Source organism: Miniopterus schreibersii (assembly GCF_964146895.1).
Source record: "Miniopterus schreibersii genome assembly, chromosome: 14".
NCBI lineage: Eukaryota > Metazoa > Chordata > Mammalia > Chiroptera > Miniopteridae > Miniopterus > Miniopterus schreibersii.
In genome coordinates, this window is record NC_138114.1 from 1,778,116 (window position 1) to 1,787,928 (window position 9,813).

Consider the following 9,813-nt stretch of genomic DNA (forward strand, 5'->3'; position numbering starts at 1 on the left):
GCTTTGTGTAGTAGGTGTCCTGTAGGACCCAATGGCTCAGCCTCCCCAGTCACCTGAACTGGGCCTTCTAGGTGCTCCCTTGTGTGGGCTGTGTGCTCTGACCAGCTGTAGTTGGTTGAGCCTTGGTTGCTGTTGGCATCACTGGGAGGAATTGACTCCCAGACCAATCAGCTGTGAGGGCTGAGAGTTTAAACCATGGCACTGGGTATGGGCCCGTGGCCGCGACTCCGCCCAACCCTAATCTGCCCATGTCTCTGCCCCTCCTACCGGCCTCGATGCTTTTTCAGTTCCCTGGTTGTAGGGCTTCTGTTCAGCTGGATTTTAGGAGGCTCTGAGTGATGGTTGCTCTGTATTTTAGTTGTAATTTTGTGGTTGTGGGCGGTGGAGGGGGCAGCTGTTACCTACGCCACCATCTTGTTTCCTTCTCTCTGCCCTTTTTAATCTGATTCTCTTAATGAGCCTCAGGCTGTAGAAACTCCCCTGGGTCAGGTGAGAGGTTTTCCAGCAAGGTGGGGCAATTGCTTCCCCTCAGGCAAAAGCTGCTTGGAAGGTAAATATCTGCCTCCGCAGTTTGTAGGAATGACTTGGCGCAGGAATCCAGAAGGGTGCCCTCTGGGCTCTATCTCCAGAGCCCACAATCCTGGATTCTTGTCACACAGCTCCAGTCCACTCTGCCCTTCCTCTGCTGGAGCCCAAGGTGAGTGGCTGCACATGAAACTTTGTGGGTTGGCCCTTTAAGAGGGAGCCTGCATTTCCAGCCATTTCTCCCTGGCAGACAGAAACCTGGCTGCTTTTCACAGCCAGATGTTACGTGGGCACCTTTCTCAGGTCTGGTGCTCTTGGCTGGGAAGCTCAGCCTGGGGTTTAGGCCCCAGAGTCCTCAGTGGGAACCCCCCACAGCTGAGATCTCCCCTGGACCTTTAGCTGCTGCCTGTGGGAGCCCAGCCAGCCCTCTCACATCTGCGTGTCCTACCAGTCTCTATGTGGTCTCCCCTTTTCCTCCTTGGTTATTGGGGTGCTCTCCAGCTTGTCTTCAGTTGCAGTTGATTATTAAGGATGGTTTTTCTGTATTTTAGTTGTCATTCCAGTTTGGTCCCGGGGGAGTGTCAGTGTAGCTTCCACTCAGTCCACCACCATCTTTAACCTCTGTAATGCTTTTTTAACCAGTTAAGAGTAAGTCATGAACACTTGTCAGGAAGAAAGTCAACCACATAATTTTTAGTGGCTGCTTAGTATTCCTATGTGTGTTTGTATCATTCTTTATTAGCACCCATTGTCAATTACAAACAGCATTTTATTATTTCAAATTGTGTGTTTGTGTTGGGGTGAAAAGTTTGCACAGTCTACTCAGGTACAAAAAAGTACAGCCTTTAAATTCCTCTGTAATTATCATAAGGTAGTCTCTATGGTGTGTACTCCATCACATCTGCCCACAGTATCTTAGCAGGCACCTGCAGAGCCTTCCCTACACCCCCCATTCCTGCAAACCTTCAGTGTCCAGAAACTTTCTCCATCAGTCTCCTGGCTAGGCTGTCTCCGCAGTGCTTTTCAAACTTCAGCATGCAGAGTAACCTGGAGAGCTTGTCAAAACAGATTCCTGACACCACACCCAGAGTTTTGCATTTCTAACAAGCTCCCAGGTGAGGCAGGTCCAAGGCCATACTTTGCAGAGGAGGAGCCTTGTGTCTCCACCAAAGCCTCTGCTTAAGGGGTCACCTTGCTTTCACCAAAGTGGTCCTATAGCTGGCTCACAGGCTCTCAACTCAGCTGCCTACCCCGCATGTTCCTGGGAGCTTATGAGAGCTCTAGACTCCCTGAGTTTCACAGAGAAGCAAGGTGGCAGGTGGGGGCATGTTTCTTCTAGTTCTTCCTCTGATGAGCATTCCATGCACCTCCCCTCCCCTAAAATGCCATGGGAGCTCCCTGTGAGAGGTGTTCTTCCAAAGTACCAAACGGGAAGAGAGCACAAGCTTCTTTTGTTTTAGGCTTTTTACCTGAAGATGTAATTTTCTCTATTATCTCCCCCATTTTAACACTGGAACCCAAATGTGGAGAAAGGTAAACCCAAAGTCGCTGCATCTGACACCCCTCTCCTCTCGTTGCTCCCAGAACCAGAGCGGCTTCCTTTACTTCGCTCGTGTCTGGACGTCACTCCTCTCTTATGCCTCCTTCTTCCTGGTGGACACTGGCTGCCTTCCCTGGGACAGTAAAGGCAGGATGGCTTCTGGGGAACATGATGTAGAGAATATTAAAGAAAGCATAGTCTAATGTTTACAAAATATTGTCCGTAGTACTTGTAGTAATTGTGTTATCTTTTTCTTTATTACATTTACCAGGCATTTGCCTATTTATTTATGTTTCTTTATTTGGTCTTATTTATTCATTGTAATCTTTTCACTTTTCAGATTCAATAATTTTGTTATTTTTATTTATTTTTCATTATTTTTTAATTTTTTGTAACATTTTGAATGGAAATCTGTTTGTTTTCATCATCTTAAGCTTTACAAGTATCTCACATTCACATATAAATACATAACTTTACATAAATGGGATGGTAGGTGCTGTTCCTGTGGTGGGCGCCTTCTCTGCCTGCCTCAGGTGCATCACCCCTTCACGTCAGCACTACCCCTTGCATTTTTCTTCGTACATAATAAAACATTTAAGGCTAGAAGTTTATCTTTTTATATAGTTTGGCTACACCCCATTAGTTAAACATGTAGCATTCCCCTTTCTTTAATTTCTATAGACATTAAAATCCTGCCATAATTTGCCCCATAAATAATGTGAATTTGGACATAATGCAAATGTTGATATATTATAATTGGTGCTTCATTTCTTCCCTCCTCTCAGCCCTCTTCCTCCTTTTCAAATAGGGCAGCTAAATTCTTACCTTTCTCAATGGAAAGAACATGTTAAAAGTTGTGAGATTAGTTAGTAAAATGAAGGGAACATGACTTCCAGCTTTCTGACCCATTGTTCCAGGTCACTTGGATATGAACCAGTTAAGAGATCTTGGGATTGTCACTGCCGTCCTGGATTTCTGACTCAGCCACAGAACCCAGAATTGACCCGGGAGTATTTAGGTGGGGGCAGCCCTCTGCTAGCAGGTTGCACCAAATGCGGCCAGGACCTGGATGAATTTGCATAAGTCTGGGCTCCAAAGACTTGTTCCCGTCTTTCATCTCATTAATTCACAATAATATAACTTCAAACATTTTATAAAATTCAATTTTTTGGACCCCCTGTAAATGAATTATGGTGGCGTTTTACTGTGAGATGAAATATACTTACGTTGGCCCCTACCCCCATGCACCATGAACTCCCAGCCCCAGAAAAAGGCTCCGTCTCTGAGGTTCACTCACCGCTGCTCTCCTGGTTGCTCACATCACAGTGTGGTCCTGGCTCTCAGCTTTCCTGCATTTTCACATCCTTGACTCCTAATCCTGTCTGTCATTTCTTCCCTTTAGCCTTCTTCCAGCCAATGAATTTGGGACTTTCTTTTAAAATTATGATTTATTATTATTTTTCTAATTTGTATTCATTTCTTATTTTGAATAGGTATTTTATGCACATAGTACAGCATTGAAAATTTATACAAGGCTACAGAGTGAGACTAAAGTCTCCTTTCATTCTACATCTCTTAGTAATGGAATCCCCTTTGCAAAAGCAACATTGTTAGCGGTTTCTTGAGTATCTTCCAAGAGATGGCCTTTGAATGTACAAATATTTGTGTAACACACACAGTTCTTTTTTCCTATACAAACTGCAGCACACTCTTTGTACTCCTCTGCACCTGGCTTCCCCTGATATCCTGACTTGGAGAGAGCTCCATTTCAGCCCCCAGAGAGCTGCTCACTGTTGAAAATGCCATTATATTTTTTGGCTTTGACTTTTGGGAAATGTCTTGGGTCATTCTGGGAACCTCCAAATATGCCTTCTGCTTCCCACACTGCAGCTTCCAGTAAGAGGTCCACCCCACCCTCAGGGATTGGCACCATCCCTGCAGCTCTCCCTGGCTTTTCTGCCGGTGGTAGGGAGGAATGAAGCAGTTCTAGCCATAGCACTTTCATTTCTCCCACAGAACAGCTGAGCTGAAAGGGAAATGGCTTTTTCTGGAAGGGAGTCTGTGGACCTTCAACAATGACAAGCTGACGCCTGGCAAGAAGCCCAGAGTCACAAAACCTCCCAGCCATAGCAGACAAATGGCATTTATCCGGGGAGGGGGGGCGGTGGTGCAAGACTCAGCGATATGAAACCAGCAAGCCTGCTTGATCTGCATGTTTCTCTTGTAAAATAAATAAGGCATCACTTTCCACAAAGAACAGCATCCTTCTCAGGTCCCAGGCTGCAGGATATCCTGATTTCCTTACCCCTCAATCATGCAGGTGATCATTGCATTATACTTCCTAAAAAGTTAGCCTCTTTTTTTGCCAATTCAACAAATGCTTTTAAATGCTCACTATATTACAGGTTGTATTCTAGGCACCAGGCATATAACTGTGTACAGGAAGGTGTGGTCCCTGTTCTCAATCTAGCTTATATTTTTTCCTTCCCAATCTTCCCTCTTCTATGCTCTAAACCTGCCTATTGGCTGATTCTTGTACACTGTTTCCAGTGGAGTGACTCAATGGAAAGAATAGAAAACTTCTCCGTTTTCCCCCTTGCTTTCAATTCCTATTCCTTCCCCCAAAGGTTTCCATGGGTCAGGGTGTCAGGCAGAGACTCCTGGCTCCCGTGGCCTGGTGTTTAAGACACATAAAGGAGGGAGGTGAAAGAAGGAGACACTGAGCTTACATCACCTGTGGCAAAAGCTCCCTAGTCCACATACTCTTTTCTCCAACAGCCACAGATTTTGCATCTGGGTTTAGAACTGCAGAGAAAAGAACACATCTGCCAACCTTCCTGCAGTGAGGTGTGACCAAGAACTAAAGTTTGGCGGAGGACATATGAGCGGAAGTGCCCTGCGGCCACTTTTGGGCACCTTCCCTGAGGGAAGGCTTCAGCATGCCTTTTCCCTTTCTTCATTCCTTCCTCCATCCTGCCGCTAGAACGCAGTCGCTCACTTGTAGCCTGAAGATAAGGGCCCCATCCTAGGGATGGCAGAGGGACCTCAAGGGAACTCAGAACCAAGCCCCCGTACCAACCTTGGACCACATACTTCCTGGCTTTTCCATGAGGAAGAAATAAATTTTGGTTTCATTGTAGCCTCTGTCAGGTTGAATTTTTTTGATTTTTTTCATCTCTACTTTATCCTAAGTAATCAGCTAACATCCACTCAAAATTCTCAAGAAATTGATTGTAATGCTTATCTTTAAATCTCTGCTGTTTGTAATGGCAAAGATCAATTTTATAGATGTTGATTTAAAAGCTATGTGCCGTTCTTAGCTCCTGCCAGTCCAACCTACATAATAAATACTTCAGCTTGAAACCTCAGCCCTAGTCAGGGGTGGGCTGAGAGGGGTTGTGTGGTACGCACAAGGAGCAGGACAGGGGCGTACAAAGGAGTTTGGAATTGTCCTTCGGGGAAGTTAGATTCCAATATGCCCGGTTACTCAGGTGACACTCTGGACATCTGTTGCCCATGGAACCTCAGCCCAATACCTGCCTGGCCCAGTGTCAGGAACAGACTTCTTGCCTCTCCATCATGAGCAGGTCATTTGCTCCTCAAGTACACACTTCCTTTCCTTATGTATTTTGGAAGAACTGGTTACAGTGTATTCTCTCCATGATTGATCCCAAGTACTGGGGAAACTGGGAGCAGAATTGGCATAGGGGCCTGGTGGGAAGAGATGAGAAAAGCAGCCCATGGGTCACTAAGCAGATGGCTTCCTATCACTGGCACCACCAGTGGTGCCTGAGCACATTTACCCAGCTTAAAAGTCCAAGGTGGGGAGAGAGTAACCAAAGAATTTATATGCATATATGCACAACCCAAGGACAGGGACAATGGTAGGGAGAGGGACTGGGGAGGGGGATGGGAAGGGGTGGGATGGGTCATTGGGGAGCAAAAGGGACATCTGTAATATTTTAAACAAAAATAAAATTTAAAAATTAAAAACAAAATTAAAAAATATAAATAAATAAAAGTCCAGAGAAATTTGCCTAGTTTCTGAGAGAAGCCTGTCTGGGTGGATGGCCCCTGGCTCTCTGCATTCTGCCAAGCTGTAAACCAGAGTCACTTGGAGGTGCTCAGCAGCTGGGAGAAGCTGCTTCTGGGCACCATCCACTAAACAGACTGGAGTGGATGCCAATGCATAATAACTCGTATCTGTTATATACTCTGCATGCTAATTTGAAATCCTTGCCCCCTTTATTGGAAGTCCTCTCCACAGTGTCCTCAGGGACCCAAGCTTGGAATCATCCATTATTCTTTTTCTCCCTGGCCCATTGCTGAGGATCACAGACAGATTTCAGAGAGTCTATAGTGTTTGCAGGATCTGAGGTGAGGCCAAGGCATCCAGAGAGAGCTACTGAACAAGCAAGAGAAATGTATCTCCTGCTACCTCACCTGAAGACTTCTGCCTAGAAGGTTAAACAAGGAACACTGCTCCAGTGGCAGAAGAAGCAGGAGACATCATTCTGAGAACTCCAACTCTCCCCTACCCCTGTAAGGTCCTGAAAACACTAGCCTTCCCCCCACATATTCAGACACCTTAGAGAAGAAGGGAATGGAAGCAGCCATTGAAATATTGAGCCTTTTTACCCAGATATGATGGAAGACTTCTTAAAATTCAGCTATGTCCAAGTTTTAAACAGAATAATATGTTAGTAAATTTTTCTTAAAAATCAGCAGATAAAAATCCGGATTAGTAATGGTCAAATAAAATAATTTGAATTTCTCGGCTGTAATGGGCTAAATTGTGTCCCCTAAAATTCATATGTTGAAATCCTAGCTCTCAGTGCCTTAGAATGTGACTGTATTTGGAGATAGGTTCTTTAAAGTGGAAATTAAATTAACATGAGGTTATTAAGGTGGCCCTAATACAATATGACTGGTGTCCTTATAAGAAGAGGAGATTAGGACACAGACTCAGAGGAATGACCATGTGAGGACACAGAGAGAAGATGGCCATATACAAGCCAAGGAGATTGGCCTCAGAAGAAACCAACTCTGCTGACACCTTAATTTGGGGCTTTCAGCCTCCAAAACTGTGAGAAAATACATTTCTGTTGTTTAAGCCACAGAGTCTATAGTACTTTGTTATGGCAGCCTGAGCAGACTAATATATTTGCATACCTGAATAATAGTGTAAGTAAATTTTCATCTCCATTACATCTGTAATTTTTTACATAAATTGAAGTAAATTATAATATCTAGTTATTTGGCACTTCTTATGTACCAGGCATTTTTCTAAGGGCTTACATATATTAACTCATTTTATTCTAGTAGCAACCTCATTTAATCCCCACTTATAGAAATGAACACTGAGGGACAGAGAAAGTAACTTGCCCAAAGCCTCACAAAGCATACCTGGCAGGTGGCAGAGCCAGGACTCAGAACCACACATTCTGCACACTGTACTTGCTTCCTGGTAGTTTTCCATGTCAGTACAAGTGCACCTACTGCATTTGTTTTAAGAGCCACTTGGAGTTCTGTGTTTATTTCAGTTTATAAACACTAAAACTGCATTGATGTCTTTGCTCCTTTCGTAAGTAGCCTTCTGTCCATCCTCGGGAATAGTGACTCATTCAGAAAGAGTTAAGGCATTTCCTGTCGCCTCGGCAGAAGCAGAGTGGCCATTGTGTTTCTAAGGATTGGTGGGCTCTCTTAACTTAGTAGACACATTTGCTTTGCTAACAATTAGAGCTCCTTTTAAAGAAGATTTGCCTGAAATAACTTTAAGCCTTACTAAGATAAAAAAGAAGCAAATGAGGGTTTGTAGGAGAGGTATTAGATGGGTTTGGAGCTGGCATCCTAAGAAATGGCTGGGGTTAGAGGGAAGGACAAAGACCCATCCTTGAGTGGTTCCACCTGGTGTGTGGACCAGACGAGGTCAGGCCTAGTGTGATGGGGGTAGAGAACTGTCATGGGTTCTGTTAGAGTGCCCAGGAACGATACTAGGCCAAGGAAGTTCTGTCCTGCACCCATAGGCAAGGAGCCAGAGCAGGCTGCACAGTGGGGAAAGGAAACTGCAGGAGTGAACACTTTGCTTGTCTGGGCTTTAAGCCTCTGCCAGCCCAGCCGAGTGAGAGGGTCTGCTGAACACTAGTCCCACAGTGAATTGTCTGCCGGTAAGGGGCTTCCTCTTAGTAGTACCCCAGGAATCTGGCAAGCTTTCTAGAGATCTAATTAGGTCATTTTATCTTCTATTTTCAATCTTTTTTCTGTTGCTTCAATTTCTGGGATATTTCCTCAACTTTATTTTTCATCCCTTTTAAAGAGTTTTCATTGTGCCTACATCTTTTTCATTTCTAAGGGCTCTTTTCTGTTTTCAGAACATTTCTTTTTTTTAAATGACATCTATTCTTTTTTAATGGATGCAGTAATCTTTCTTATTTCTCTGAACATATTATAGTTTTTTGGGAGGGACGTATATGAGCATTTGATGTCTTCTTTCTGCAGTTTCTGGTTCCTTTCAGGTGTATTTGTGGGGATCTCTGTCTTCCATGTCAGAGATTGTCCTCTAGTGTCTTGTAATTTTGGTTTTCTGCTCATTGTCAAGTGGTAACAAACCCTGTAAAACTATATTGAATTCTGTACCTATGTAAAAGAGAATATACCTTTTGGTCAAGTGCACATGGGACATTCATGAGATTTGACCAAATATCGGACTAATGGCCACCAAGAAAACCTCAAGAAACTCCAAAAAAAAAAAAATAGAAATATACAAATAATATTCTCTGATCATAATGCAATAAAACTAGAAATTAATGATGGAATTTTTTAAATATCAAAAATTTCCTTTTTCCTGACAATTTAAAAACTCAACTAAAAAACTCTCAGGTTAAAGGGAAAATAAAAATAAAATTGTAAAATTTCTTGAACATAGTAATAATGAAAACATGACCTAGAATTCTGGTGATGCCACTAAAGCAGTAATCACAGGAAGTCCTATAGCTTCAAATACCTGGTACAATAAGAATGGACACATAAACATAAATGAATTTAACATCCAATAGACAGCTAGGAAAAAGACAAAGTGAACCAAAAGAAAGAAGAAGAAAGGAATTAATAAAGATAAAATATAAAGAGTTATTTGGAAAACAGAAAAGAGTACTAGAAAATAAAAAATCTGGTTATTTGAAAAACACAACAGAATATGCAAACCATTAGCTAACTTAAGTTTTAGTAAGAAAGAAAGCACACATACACAAAAATAAAAAGGGAAGGGAGTGTTAATGTAAAAAACATTCAAACCTGTGAAGAATTTTTTGTGACTTTATTTGAGCCAAACTGTCAACAGGTGCTGGGAAGAAAAATCTCAATGGATTGAGATAATGCTCTGGGGAATGGCAGTGTTGCACTTTGTTTTATACATTACAGTCAAAGGGGGAGATTTAAGTGGGTTACATGAAATCCATTGGTGATAGATTAGGGGGGCAGGAGAAAGCAAAGCAGGAAACCTCTGGGATTGGATAAAAAGTAAAATGAGACCGGCCGGGCATGGCTCAGTGGTTGAGCATCCACCTAGGATCCAGGTGATTGGGGTTTGATTCCTGGTCAGGGCACATGCCCGGGTTGTGGGCTCGATCCCCAGTCGGGGGCTTGCAGGAGGCAGCTGATCAGTGACTCTCTCATCATTGATTATTCTATCTCTCTCTCTTTTCCTCTCTCTGAAATCAATAAAGATATATTAAAAAAAAAAAAATGAT